Raw genomic sequence first — 14,003 nt, forward strand, 5'->3', positions numbered from 1 at the left:
CTTTATTGTGTCATTTTCTTACTTAATAATTTTTTGGTTAACTTATTAATGTAATATTTAAATGTTTACATATATTTTATCATGTTTTATTACTTCTTTTTTTTTAAAGTACTGCACTTTGTGTTTGCCACTTGCCTGTGTATGAAAAGTACAAATTAAGTTTGATTAATTTGATTCTTCTTCTGTTGTTTCAATACTCCACATGAGTTTTGGCTGATACTTCCCATGTGGGTATCAATTTGATACCAAGTACTTACAGTACCGATTCTGATACTTCCACTTTTCAACATCATAAAAATGATTCAATTCTTGATCACATTTATAATCCGACAAAAACACAACGATGGTGTGACCACACCAATGAAATGTTCAAATGTTGACATTGTTTTCTTTTATTACAACATTGTCACCAAAAATAATGTCATTAGTACAACGTAACTAAAACTACTGTTCACTGACTGTAATCATTTGGTTTTTGCACTTAAAGTCCTCCTTTGTCCAGGGACTGACTTATTGAGATTGTCAACAAAGGCAAAAACAACAGAAAAAGATGTTGTAATGATTAAAAAAATATCATTGATCATATATTGATACCATACTTGGTATCATTGCTGTCGATATTTGTAACCCTGTCTACAGTTACAACCTCTAGCTTAGCAATTAGCATGGCTTCGTGTGTCCTCCTTTTGGACGTATATTTGCTTTTTCTCTGTGGGTGGTATTTTAGTTCCTGTCCTGTGCCCTTATTTTGTATATCAACTTCCTGGAGCCGTCCACACCTGCACCCGGTTGCCAATCAGTCGCCTATTTCAGGATCATTGTTATGCTTACCGCCTCATGTTTGGAGTGTTTGTTGTTTTCCAAGAGAAGTTCCGCGTCTTGGGCCCTTTTCAGCCGCACTCGCCTTCTTTTGTTGTTTTTGCCACTCCTTTGTGCGTGTGTTTTCCGTTTATACTAAATATCTTACTTTCTTTTCACTCACCAACTGCCTGTCATCTGCTGCATCTTGAGGTCACGTTCGCCACACTCGTGGTACGTACGGCGTGTAGCCTAGCCTGTTTCGCTATTCCTTGTCCTCCAGTGATAATGGTACTTGTAATAAGCAAAGTTTATTTCGATTTGTCCTTAACATGTATTATCACAATATAACTATAATATCTATTGTCAGACAAATGTATATATCCCACAGAATGTCTTTATCGTGCAACCTTAGTTTGTAGTCATGGTTAATATGGTAACCATGACACAAACAAAAAAACTAAATGACATTTACTCGGTGTTTGCTCCTTTTTGGTTTTGATTGGTCTATTTGTCCATGTGGCGCCCCCTTGTGACCATTAAACATGTTACGTTAACAGATTGCTAAATAAAACCGAAAAAAAAGTATGCGCTTACGTTCTTTTTTTGTGTTCTTGTGCGGCCCGGTGCCAATCGGTCCACGGACCGGTGGTTGGGGACTACTGGTCTATAGAACAAGGAATAGCTAACCATGCTACACGACACTCAGTAGGAGGATACCTAACCGCTAAGCTAGCGCTTTTGAATGTAAACGGCTGGGCGGATACCTCGTATCGTACTACAGTGATTACATTGGTTTTTATCACTAAATCGTTTTTTTTTTGCTGTAAATGTTACATTTTCTCATTTACTCAAAGACCTTTATGAAAAGTACAACTCGAGGACCTAGATTTCCCTCGCCCGGACACGGCTCCAAAATGAGTTTCCTCCGCCGGGTGGCGGGTCTCTCCCTTAGAGATAGGTTGAGAAGCTCTGTCATCCGGGGGGATGAAGTGGCTGGGGAGAGGGAAGTCTGGGCTTCCCTACTTAGGCTGCTGCCCCCGCGACCCGACCTCGGATAAGCGGAAGAAAATGGATGGATGGATGGATGGATGGATGTTACATTTTGCCAGCCTGAGGCAGCTAACTAGCCTCTTATGTTGAAGTTTCTAAACTGCTGAGTCAGCGTTTGAACGCAAAAGGATAGCGTAATAATGATATTATAATTATTGTATGTTAATCGTAGAAACAGCAGCTTTTTTTTTGAAGAAAATCAACAGGAAGGAAATAAATAGTGCAATAAAAAAAAGACAGATTCTATTTTCTGAGCGGAATTTCTCAGTGTGAGTGTGAAATGTAAGTATAAAAAGAAGCGGCAAGTGTTTATCATCACTGATACAAAACAACACATCCGTGTTTTAAAGTGCTCCTTTGGTCTCTGCACGTCTTTATCGCCTCCCACTTCCTGTTCTATTGTCGTCATCGTGCTCGTATCGCGTGTGCCCGCGTGTCGCTCACTTCCTGCGTGGGCGGGCGTGACAAAACAATAAAAGTTCTATTTCATGTTAATACATATAAACATGCACTACACGGAACTATTAGTACAACAATAAACATGATGTCATTTCCTGTAACAAACCAAACCTATTTCCCTTTTTTAATATGAATTAATACATCAAACAAACACAACAATTCAACTACTTTAATTTTGAAAAGCACATCACACACAACATATTTTTATATTATTGGGATACATCAAACACAAAATGTTTATTATTATAATATTAATAAAAACATCAAACCAACACAACATATTTACTATCTTAATATAAATAAATACCGTACCGCAAACACAATATATATATACTATTTTAATATTATTAATACATTAAAAAACAACGTATTAACTATTTAAATATTAAATACATAAAACAAACAAAACATATTTACTATTTAAATGTTAATAAAAACATCAAACACAATGTATATCCTATTTTAATATTAATACACACATTAAACACAACACATTTACATATTAATAAATACATCAAACACAATATATATACTATTTTAATATTATCAAATACATTAAAAAACATATTTATTATTTCAATATGAATAAAAAAATCAAACACAAATAAAAAAATAAATTTAAAAAAAATTAAAAAATAAAAAATAAAAATATATATACTATTGTAATATGAAATACATTAAAAAACAACATAAAAATATCAAACACACACAACATATTAACTATTTTAATATTAATTTCAAAAAACTCGATGTGTATACTATTTTAATTACTGGCGCGGATTCGAACCCGCTTTTCCCCGGCTGCTGGGTCCTCCAGCTCCTCCACTGGTAGCGCACCCAGACACGCCCCTGCTCGCGCTGGGCGCAGCACGCCCATGCAGCGACAAGGCTGCAGGCAATCAGGAATCAGCACACCTGGGACTAATGAGAGGGAGCGGCATAAAGACCAGCTGACCCGAGGAACCTTTGCCAGAACGTAGCCTATCTTCACAGTAAGCATCACATCTGGCATCACTCCCTCGTTCTTTGCTCGCCTTCTCTGTGCCCCTTCCTTGTTCCCGAGTTTATGTCCCCTGTGTCTTCCACAGTATCTTTCCCGTCTCCTGTGATCGAGTATTGCTGCTGGACTTCCATCCGGATTTCTGACTGCCTTCCCTGATCCTCGACCCCTGCTTGGACACGGACATCGTTGCCTCTCTCCAACCCTCGACTGCTTGCCTCCCCACGGACTGCCTCTTCGCCTTGCCCCCTTGGTTCGACGAAGGAGTCATCCAACACGCACAGACAACAACCCCTGGTAACATTCATATTGTTAATTAAGCACATCGTCCTCACACATTCACTTGAAGTAGCATACACATCCTATACACTCATCAAAGGTTTAAATAAACCTTTAAACCGCAATACTGTTGTGGTGTCGTCTCCTTCCCTCCGCCGTACCCAACAATATATCTCCTATTTGAAAAAGCAGGCTGTTGTAATGGTGCATCTGGAATGATCCAGGTGCAAGAAAATGCATATTGCAAGAAGTTTTTTTTAATATTGGAGATATATTAATATATATCTTATATGAAAAACAGGCTGTTATAATGGTGCATCTGGAATGATCCGGGTACACAAAAATGCATACAACAAGAAGTTTGTTTATAATATTGGAGATATATTTTTACAATATATCGCTTATATGAAGAAAGAAAAAAACACCATTCAAACACTGCGTCAATCAAATATGTTTTATCAGCCCCTTAAGTTACTAAAATTATAAAATGATATTGCTGAGTTAGCCATATTTCTAATAGTATTATTTCTGACGGTCCAAATATGTTTTAACACGCACACTGATGGAATATTCTCTCTCTCTCTCAGTTGTGTCTTTGCCTTTCCTTTCTCACAGCCATTCGTGCCTCACTCTGCCAGTTTGCGTGAACATTTCAAATGTGCTAAATATAGAACAGCTCCAGTCTTGATTAATCAAACCGGGAGCGCTAAATGATTATATTTGCATCTCTTCCTCCAGCATATATTCTTCTTAATCACGCTGAACGCTCATTATTTTTTATCACTTTTTTTTTTATCTCAGATCGGCATTTTTAATCTAAATTTGCTCCTTTTAATCCGTGCAAACCTTTGGTAGATCAGGCCCAAAGCGACTTGTAGTATTCATACACGCAGTGCATCTTCTTCACTTCACAATCTTTTCACGTCCATCCTCACACAACAAATATCCCCTATTACAGAAAAACTAAATTGGTCCTTGTGCCGTCCAACACACTGAAAGACACACACACAGAGAGAGAGAGAGAGAGAAAGAGAGCGAGTGGGAGAGAGAGGCGGGGCTATAAAGCGAGGAAGGAAAAAGAAGAATCTTTTTTGTGTTCACAGAATGAGGAGAGTGTGAGCGAGTGCTGCATGGTATGTTCTCTAGGAGGATGTGTGACGTCAGGATAAGGTCTTCCAGTGGCAGAGGACAGGACATCCAGAAGGTAGGACAGTACCTGGTTCTATATTCTCTACAACCTCTTTTTACTCCCAGCTGCATGATCTCATTAGGATGATCACCCCTATTAAGATGATTTAATTAGGGTGATGACTCTTGTTAGGACCTCTAGTACAGTGCTGTCCAAACTACGGCCCATGGGCGTCTTCAATTTGGCCCGCGAGATGTCATGAGGCTGAAGAGGAATTTTACCCACAGGAAAGCTTCGTTTATTTTAATGGTCTGATTATCATTGATGCTTCTATTATGCCACCATCTAGTGGACAATGTAAGAAATTCATGTCAATGACCTTTTGATTATGCGCTGAACGGAAGTGTGCGCAGCATGACCCAACGCAAACAACCTTCCCTAGTCAAGGTGCAAAAAAAAAATCCAACCAACACAAAATGTCAATAGACATGGTCACACATAACAACCTGCTCACTGTACTTTGTGGACATTATAAAACACGTCCATGCACCATAAACATTAAAGAAAACCAACAAATTGAAATCCGTTACAAAGCATGATGGGAAAAATGCAAAACACTCAACACTTATTCAGGTTTGGCGAATTTCAGCTGCTTGATATTTTTGATTGATTACAAAACTTTGAGGTCGTCACGGAAGTAAACAAGTTAGGAGTCAAACTTTTACTCTTAATATCCAATTATACTAATTATTACTTATATATCCATTATATTAATATAAGATATTAATATTATATATACACTTATACGTACGTATACATATACAAACGTATGTGTAAATATATATGGATGGATGTGTGTGTGTGTGTGTGTGTGTGTGTGTGTGTGTGTGTGTGTGTGTGTGTGTGTGTGTGTGTGTGTGTGTGTGTGTGTGTGTGTGTGTGTGTGTGTGTGCGTGCGTGCGTGTGTATATATATATATATATCTATATATGTGTGTATCTATATATATATATATATATATTTTATATATATATATATATATATATATATACCGTATATATATATATATATATATATATATATATATATATATATATATATATATATATATATATATATATATATATATATATATATATATATATATATATATATATATATATATATATATATGCTCCAGCGCCCCCCGCTACCCCGAAGGGAATAAGCGTTAGAAAATGGATGGATGGATGGATATATATATTATATATATATATATATATATATTTCTCTCTGACCACAGAACTTTCCTCCAGAAGGTCTTATCTTTGTCTAGCGACCCGATATCGATACTTTGGGCAAATATTGGCTCCAGCACCCCCCGCGACCCCGAAAGGGACAAGCGATAGAAAATGGATGGATGGATGGATGGGGTCTGCTACAATTTTAAAAGTTATGTATTTTCAAATAATTTTAACAATCTAAAAAACAACAGTAAACATGTAAGAAAAAACAGCAGAAAATCGGCATGTAATTAAAAAAAATTACATTGTTAAACTAATAATTAAAAATATTATATTTAGTCACAACACAAAGTTTTGTCTTTTAAATATAAATATCTGTGTTTTTTAAAAATAAATAAAATATCAAAATGGACCCCCCATACTTGACTTTCCAGTGTGCGACACTTGGTGGAAAAACTTTAGAAACCCCTGATCTAAGATATTAGAATATTTAAAAATAAAAATAAAATATACTTAAAATTTAAACAATGTTGAAACAAAAATTGAGCTTTTTGGCCACGATACCCAGCAATATGTTTGGAGGAGAAAAGGTGAGGCCTTTAATCCCAGGAGCACCATACCTGCATGGTGGTGGTAGTATTATGCTCTGGGCCTGTTTTGCTGCCAATGGAACTGGTGCTTTACAGAGAGTAAATGGGACAATGCAAAAGGAGGATTACCTCCAAATTCTTCAGGACAACCTAAAATCATCAGCCCGGAGGTTGGGTCTTGGGCGCAGTCGGGTGTTCCAACAGGACAAGGACCCCAAACACACATCAAAAGTGGTAAAGGAATGGCCAAATCAGGCTAGAATGAAGGTTTTAGAATGGCCTTCCCAAAGTCCTGACTTAAACGTGTGGACAATGCTGAAGAATCCAATTCTGATCCCTGGGGTGACAATTTGACTCAGAATCGGTTCTCGAATCAAACCGATTCTTGAAACAATTAAATGTTTTCAAAACATGTTACAGGTTAGAAAAGCTCCTTCTAATTGCGTGGAGATGGCCTAAAAACATATTTTAAAAAAAATATTCTTATTATAGAATAAGGAGAAAAATAGGTTAAAAAAATGAATAGATTTTTTTAATTTTTTTTATTGATTTTGGAAAATAAAACATTTAGAATCGGGATAAAAAAGAATCGCGATTCGGATGTGAATACATTTTTTTGTGCACTCCTATTGAGTGAATATTTAAATCGCTGTGACTAAACCAATCAAACCAGTACGTCAAGGCACCGCCATATTGACAATGACGCTAAGGAGATGAAGGTCAGTAGATCGAAGGTCATGACAAGGTCGAGGACAAAACAGTTTTGCATCTTTTGTGAAACCGACGTCCTGCAGTTTCCTGTTGCACGCCTGCTCCTTTTCATTTCACTGCACGTGTGTGTCGTGACAGTCAAAAGTATCGGTTGTCACGATACCAGGATTTCACTGGTCGATATTGATACTTAGGGATTTCCTAGCTTTGCAATACTTGTTTGATAAATAAATAAAAACAAACTTAGGTACCGTCAGATTCACTACTTTATTGAAAAGTGCTTCAAAGTGTCAAGTATTTAGGATCACTGTTTTGAGTTGAAATATCAGTATCAGCCGCTAATAAGTAACTCCACATTGGAAAAAGAACAACAGTGTTTTATAACATCATCTAAACAAACAATACTGTACTTATAAATATGCTCATAAATAACAAGTATTTTACATTCTGCAAAGAACAGCAGTGGTGTGACACCTTTAAGTATAGAAGCTGTCAATATTGTTAGTATTTTTGTTATGAATTTTATTTTAAAAAGACTAAAACATATATTCAACGACATTTGTGTTTTTATTTGTTTTTAGTGTCAACATTTCATCATTTTCTCATTATGCCTTTTTTGTCTATTTTTTTATATTTTTTGTTACTGTATTTTAAACACTTTTTTAATTGAAGGGTTCTTCAAAGGGTTAAGAGTTTCAGATCACTGTGCTTAAATAATTTTTTTTACACCGAATATCAGTATTAACCGCCATGAAGTAAGTTTACAGTAGTGAAGTGAAGTGAATTGTATTTATATAGCGCTTTTTCTCTAGTGACTCAAAGCGCTTTACATAGTGAAACCCAATATCTAAGTTACATTTAAACCAGTGTGGGTGGCACTGGGAGCAGGTGGGTAAAGTGTCTTGCCCAAGGACACAACGGCAGTGACTAGGATGGCGGAAGCGGGGATCGAACCTGGAACCCTCAAGTTGCTGGCACGGCCACTCTACCAACCGAGCTATACCGCCCGAAGTACATTGACAAAAGAACAACGGTGTTCTATAACATCTTATTAGATCAAAACAAACAATACAGTACTTATAAATATTCTCATAAAGGACAACAATAGTCAAGTATTTTACATTCTGCAAAGAACAGCAGTGGTGTGGAGCCTTAAAGTACAAAAAAACAATCAATATTGTTATTTATATTCTTTCAATATGGTGATAGTGTGACATCATGTCATTTGTAATGACAAATAAAAAGGCTAAAACTTATATTCAAAGAAACATATTTGTGTTTTTATTTGATATTAGTATCAACATTTCAGCCTTTTTGGTTTATTTTTACATTTTGGCAGAGTTTTTTTATTTCTACAATGTGCCAAGAGGTGCGTCGAGCAAATGGCCCGCAGGCCACACTTTGCCTTCCTGGTTAAAAAAAAAAGTAAAACGATGATGTTGAAAGTGTTGCTAAACGACAAACGAGTGTTTTTAAGTTGGGTTTTTTTTTAAGTTTGCTTGCACAGTTTTCTGCCAATGTAGTAATGCACATTCCTTGGGCTTGTGGTTGCGGATCTCCACTCTCACTTTGTTGTTCGCTCGTATTTGATTAGCGAAGAAATGCATGACGCAAGATCTGATACCAAGTAAATTCAGGCTGGTTTCAGCGATAGCGACCCGATTACGATACTTTGGGCAAATATAGGCTCCAGCACCCCCTGCGACCCCGAAAGGGACAAGGGATAGAAAATTGATGGATGGATGGATGGATACAATTTTTGGATGCTACTATTTTAAAAGTTATGTATTTTCAAATAATTTTAACAATCTAAAAAACAACAGTAAAAATGTAAGAAAAAACAGCAGAAAATGGGGATGTAATGAGAAAAAAATGACATTGTTAAACTAATAATTACAAATAATATATTTAGTCACAACACAAAGTTTTGTCTTTAAATATACATATCTGGGTTTTTTTTAAATAAATAAAATATCAAAATGGAGCCCCCATACTTGACTTTTAAGTGTGCGGCCCTTGGTGGAAAAACTTTAGAAGCCCCTGATCTAAGATATTAGAATATTTAAAAATAAAATGTACTTAAAATTTAAACAATGTTCCCCAAAAGGGACAAGCGTAAGAAAATGGATGCATGTATAGTTAATTAAAACATAATACCAAGTGAAAAATGACAACTGTCATAATAAACACTGTTAAATGTACATTAATATTTTTGTACAGGCAGAATAGTTGACACACTTGTTTATGCAGTTAAACAACCGTATTATTATAATTTGTATTGTATTATTACATGGGGAAAAAACAACAATAAAAATACAAATAAAATAAAAACGCCAAACAATTGGTATGTAATGACAAAAAGCTGAAATACTTAGTCACCTATAATACATAGCTGACACAATATCTGTTTTTAGTATTTTTTTTTAATATTAAATTTTAATGTGGCCCCTTGTCGGAAAAAGTTCAGACACCTCCGAACTAAACCATTAAAAGTATCGATATTTTGATTTCAGGATTGATACTCGAGCATAAAGATCTGGTATCAGCAGTATCGATATTTCAGTATCGATCACTATGATACACCCCTCTTTTATTTTAATAATGTACTTCTACTCGTTAAATATAGCAACAACATTTTCCACTACAATTGACACAAAATCTCCGCGTTTTGATGACTTCCATCCATTAATGTAAATACTATGAATATTTGGGAGTTGGCTTAAAAAAAAACTCATTATGTCTTATTACATGTATTCATATATTTGTTGGTGTTTGACCAGGGGTGTCAAAGGCAAGGCCCCCGGGCCAGATCCGGCCCGCAGGCCACAGCCGCCTGCTGCTGTTTTGCACGCACCAATACTCCATCAGTGTTGGTGCTAGGAATTTTCAAAATGGGGGTCCATCAAGTCATAAAAATGGGCACCCACAGTACATTTTTGGGGTCTGACTTTTTTGTAACCGTTTTGAAAACAAACAATAAATATATGCATTATCCTGTTATATCTCACATTCTATATTGTGTTTTGGAAAAAGGTTGTCATAAATGTTACATAATTCATTTAAAAAAATAATACAAAAGAAAACTTTTTATGCATATGGAAATGTATTCAGTTATGAACATTCATTCACTATTTTTTTCTATATTTTTATTGTAATATTTTCAGAATGTGTTTATTCTATTTTTGGCCATAGTAAGAAATAGAAAACAATCTGAAGTTGTCTTTATTTTTTAGTTTTAATGCCATGATTTTAATAGTCCGGCCCACGTGTGCACAGATTTTCCTCTATGCGGCTCCTGAGCTAAAATGACTTTGACACCCCTGTATTAGACTGTTTGTTCGCTTGCTCGTTAGCAACATAGTTTCAAAAGTTTTGGTCAGATTTTGATGAAACTTTCAGGAAATGTCAGCCAACAGCATAACTAACACTTCCCATCAGCATGCTAACAGCATGCCTGAATAGTGAATTATCAAATATAGTGGGTACACCTGAACGATTACTAAGATGACACTGATTTAAAGATTCGAATAATCACAAATAATGATTGATTAAGAATAATAATCATTGCACTGTGGAGCAAAACAAGAATGAAATGATGAATGCAGTGAAACAGAAAAGAACAAACGTGTATTGATCTCATTTTGCTGCATAATTAATGTTGTATATGAAATATAAGTACAATATCTATCGTGTACACTACAAACCTTTGCCATACTGAATAACAGGGGGTGTAAGAAAAAAACTTTAGTTTTTGGGGAGTATAATGTAGTATTTACTTCAGAAATAATATGAATGATTTTTTTTTTTTTTTTTTTTTTTTTTATAATTTCCTGCCCAGCTTATCGGGCAAATCATATAGCAGATGTAGATGCCCATATCGGCTGTTCAGATTTACTTTACAAAAGAGAAGTGTAGGATACTTCTCTTGTTGCCTTTATTAAATTTATTTATATTATCATTTGGTGCAGCCGGGCCGGAGCAGGAGGGGATAGAAAGAGAAAAAAAGGAAGACAGAGGGGGGAATTGTGGGGACAAGAGGGGGATTAGACAGAGAGACAAAAACAACAACAGCAAACACAACAACAACAACAACAGAGCAACATCAGCAAATACGACATGTACAAATATGATGGTAAAAGTAATAGCAAAGAAGCAGTTAGCGAAAATAAAAAATAATACAGAAATGACAATGAGCATTATTACACTACAAATGGAGCAATATGAATACCAATAGAAATAGTGCTATTGATAATAAACAATACCAATACTTTACCTTTATTATCAACAATACAATTGTTCAAATGCAACAATACATATACGTAATGATAACTTGAGATACGAAAGAATGCAAAAAAATGGAGGGGAAGAAAGAGAAGCAACCTACATTAACCTTGTAGATTGTTATAGTAACAATAGGTTAAGCTTTGTCAGTGTGCCATGTGTTATACCCAGTTTACCCTAGGGCAACAACGTTAATATATGTTTGATGAAACATGATTATGTGCATGAGTGTATGTGTGCATATGTACTTGTATATGTACAATATGTGTATATGTGTGCTTGTACAGTGAATGTATATGTACAGGATGTGTATATGTGTGTTTGTACAGTGAATGTATATGTATAGAATGTGTATGTGTGTGTTTGTACAGTAAATGTGTATGTACAGTATGTGTATACAGTATGTGTGTTTGTACAGTGAATGTATATGTACAGTATGTGTGTTTGTACAGTGAATGTATATGTACAGTATGTGTATACAGTATGTTTGTATAATGAATGTGCGTGTGGATGTACGAACTTTGAGTGTGTAAATATGTATGTCTTTAATGTGTGGGATATGTATTTATTTACCTCATGTTTCCAGTAACTTTATAAGATTTCTAAGTTCAACTCAAAGTCATAAGAAGTTACTGGAAAGAGTGACACATTTTAATTTCTAATTAATTGGTCTATAGCAACTTTATTTGTATTATTTTGGTGTTAAAAAAATTTTTTATTAATAATTATGTATTGCTATTATTGTTTTTTTTTAAATGTTATACTTTTTGAAAAAACATACACATTGTTGCATGACTGTAAAGAAGTGTATTATTTGCAGACCCGCAGCTCTTCAGCGCGGTGGAGCATTTTCGAAAATGTATGAAAATGAAAAAAGATGATGGGGAAAAAATGTATTTTTTGTTTTAATATGGTTTCTGTAGGAGGAAAAACATGACACAAACCGTCCTAAATTGTTAGAAATCCCACTGTTTGTATTAAACATGCTTCACTGGTGAGAGTATTTGGCGAGCGCCGTTTTGTCCTACTAATTACGGCGGCCCTTGAACTCACCGTAGTTTTACATGTACAACTTTCTCCGATGCTCCCACAGAAAGACGTGTTTTATGCCACTCCTTTGGCTCCTTCTATCCACCAAACCTTTTATACTGTGCAGGAATGCACAAAGGTGAGCTTTGTTGAGGTTATTGACTTGTGTGTAGTGTTAATCAGGCATATTTGGTCACTGCATGACTGCAAGCTAAACTATGCTAACATGCTATTTAGGCTAGCTGTATGTACATATTGCATCATTATGCCTCGTTTGTATTATTATTGTAATATTGGCTGCATTTATGATAGTTGTGTGTGCGCCATGTTGTTCCAGACCACAGCAAACGTTATGTTGTTCCAGACCACAGCAAATGTTACCCAGCTTGCCAAAGATTGTAATAAATCCATTGGAATAAGACAGCCTGCTGTTTCCTTTAACTTGGACTCACACGTCTATACCTTTGGTCACTCTAAGACAGTCATTTCCAGGAGTTTTCTCACCCTCTGAGAAGTTTACTAATGTTTTTCAATGTTGTATAAATGCGTACAATAAATATTACATTTCAACCATTTGCGTCAGCCTACAACACATAGTCATTCTGATAGTAGGCTAATATAAACACTTACATCATGTGTTGTCTTCATTGTAACACTTATATAAGACTTTTAAAGTCATTTTGATTGTAGGCTAATATAACTAATATAGACACTTACATCATGTGTTGTCTTCATTATAACACTTATATAAGACTATGAAAGTAATCTTGATAGTAGGCTAACATAACTAATATAGACACTTACATCATGTGTTGTCTTCATTGTAACACTTATATAAGACTTTTTACAGCCATTTTGATAGTAGGCTATTATAACTAATATAGACACTTACATCATGTGTTGTCTTCATTGTAACACTTATATAAGACTTTTTAAAGTCATTTTGATAATAGGCTAATACAACTAATATAGACACATGTGTTGTCTTCATTATAACACTTATATAAGACTTTGAAAGTCATCTTGATAGTAGGCTAATATAGCTAATATAGACACATCATGTGTTGTCTTCATTGTAACACTTATATAAGACTTTTTAAAAGTCATTTTGATAGTAGGCTAATATAACTAATATAGACACATCATGTGTTGTCTTCATTATAACACTTCTATAATACTTTTAAAGTCATTTGGATAGTAGGCTAATATAGACACATGTGTTGTCTTCATTGTAACACTTATATAAGACTTTAAAAGTCATCTTGATAGTAGGCTAACATAACTAATATAGACACTTACATCATGTGTTGTCTTCATTGTAACACTTATATAAGACTTTGAAAGTCATCTTAATAGTAGGCTAACATAACTAATATATACACTTACATCATGTGTTGTCTTCATTGTAACACTTATATAAGACTTTTTAAAGTCATTTTGATAGAAGGCTA

General features: G+C 35.0%; 2 protein-coding genes across 4 annotated transcripts in view; one reads left to right on the plus strand and one right to left on the minus strand.

Annotated features, from left to right (window-relative positions):
• fhip1b (FHF complex subunit HOOK interacting protein 1B) overlaps positions 1-14,003 on the minus strand; it is a 716,414-nt gene that overhangs the window by 383,331 nt on the left and 319,080 nt on the right. The window lies entirely within an intron of this gene.
• The window catches only part of LOC133658934 (diacylglycerol kinase beta), a 125,686-nt gene continuing 114,687 nt past the window's right edge, over positions 3,005-14,003 (plus strand). For 2 of the 3 annotated variants that reach the window (XM_062061460.1, XM_062061462.1), the window contains exons 1-2: positions 3,005-3,607; positions 4,693-4,793. The gene's annotated coding sequence lies outside the window, so the exon portion shown is untranslated. The remainder of the gene's footprint in view (positions 3,608-4,692; positions 4,794-14,003) is intronic. The other variant, XM_062061461.1, reaches the window with a different exon arrangement.

This window comes from Entelurus aequoreus, linkage group LG10, assembly GCF_033978785.1.
Source record: "Entelurus aequoreus isolate RoL-2023_Sb linkage group LG10, RoL_Eaeq_v1.1, whole genome shotgun sequence".
Classification (NCBI taxonomy): Eukaryota; Metazoa; Chordata; class Actinopteri; order Syngnathiformes; family Syngnathidae; genus Entelurus; species Entelurus aequoreus.